Here is a 1,324-nt window from a genome sequence, read left to right as displayed (position 1 = left end):
TAATGGATCGATCTAACTTGGCTATATTGTTGAGAGGAAAGTTTGTTGGTAGTTAGATCACATAGTTGATTTATCAATTATGTTAGTTAGCTTTAGTTAGTTGGATTTGGATGAATCAGTTAGTTGTGTTAAAGTGAGTTAGAGTGAAAAAATGAAAATTCAATTATGAGTTAGCTAATGTTAACTGTTTTTCAATTTCGTGTTAAGTGAAATTTTAAGTTGATGTCAGTTGTTATGATGAGTTAACTGAAATGTTTAAGTGGAGGTTTTTTGGTTAAACTCACTTTTAATGGAAAAATGTTAAGTTGTCGTTTGTTATGTTAGATGATGCTTGATGTCAATTTTGTTGTTAAGTGATATGAACTGGTTGTAGGATGGTCATGCTATGTATGTGGAATATTGTTACCTTGACCTGCTGATGTGGATTGTTCAATGTCGATTACAGGCTTGATGATGCAGGATGCTAGGTTTATGGAAGGCTTGCTGATTATTTATTGTTTGTAGGGTTGATGATTTTAATGTGAATTGGTTTCCTTGTTAATACACTTTCTGCAGGATAATTGTTGCACGGTGTTAGGTCTATTGTGAGGTTGTCTTGATGTTGTAAACTTGGTGCTTGTAATAGGTTGGATGGTAGGCAATGAAAGGGTTTCAGTCTTAAGGTTTGACTGGCTGCAGCAGGAGGTGGATGTTGGTTTTCTCGGTGGCTTGAAAGGATATTACATGTAAAATTTGGTTATTGTTGGTGTAGGCTTGGCACAGGTTTGTTGTTACAAGGACTGTTGTTTAAACTGTTCACCTGCTGCGATGTGCAGATTTAGTGCTTGCTAGGTTATGTTTATATGTTGGATTTGTTTTCATTGGTTGTAATGTGGTTTGTCAAATATGGTATAGTTAGGCATAATATGTTGTTTGGGAAATGTTTAGGTTATTTTGAACTTGAAGTGGTCATGTGGGCATTTTGTTTGTGGTATATACACTGTTTGTAATTGGCTTTTGCAACATTTGTAATGGTCACATGTCTAGGTCATGAGGTGTATGTTATTGTTTTTTTTAGTTTTTTGGTTTAGAATGTTTGGTTTTGGTTATGTATTGAAAATGAACATGGTTTGAAATTGGCCTATGAACATGTTGAAATGGACATTGCCTTATGTGGTTTTTGGATCCTGGGGTTTATTGTAGGTGATAGATAACAAGGATGAAGAACAAGAACATTAGGGGTTAGAGATGGTAGCATGATGAGTTGACTTTGGTCAAATGGTTGACCAAAAAGTCAATAGTTGATCAAAAGTCAACTTATGCAAAAATAATGTAAATCTTGTAA

The sequence above is a fragment of the Lathyrus oleraceus genome, chromosome 2 (assembly GCF_024323335.1).
Source record: "Lathyrus oleraceus cultivar Zhongwan6 chromosome 2, CAAS_Psat_ZW6_1.0, whole genome shotgun sequence".
NCBI classification, from domain to species: domain Eukaryota; kingdom Viridiplantae; phylum Streptophyta; class Magnoliopsida; order Fabales; family Fabaceae; genus Lathyrus; species Lathyrus oleraceus.
This window is presented reverse-complemented; position numbering follows the sequence as displayed.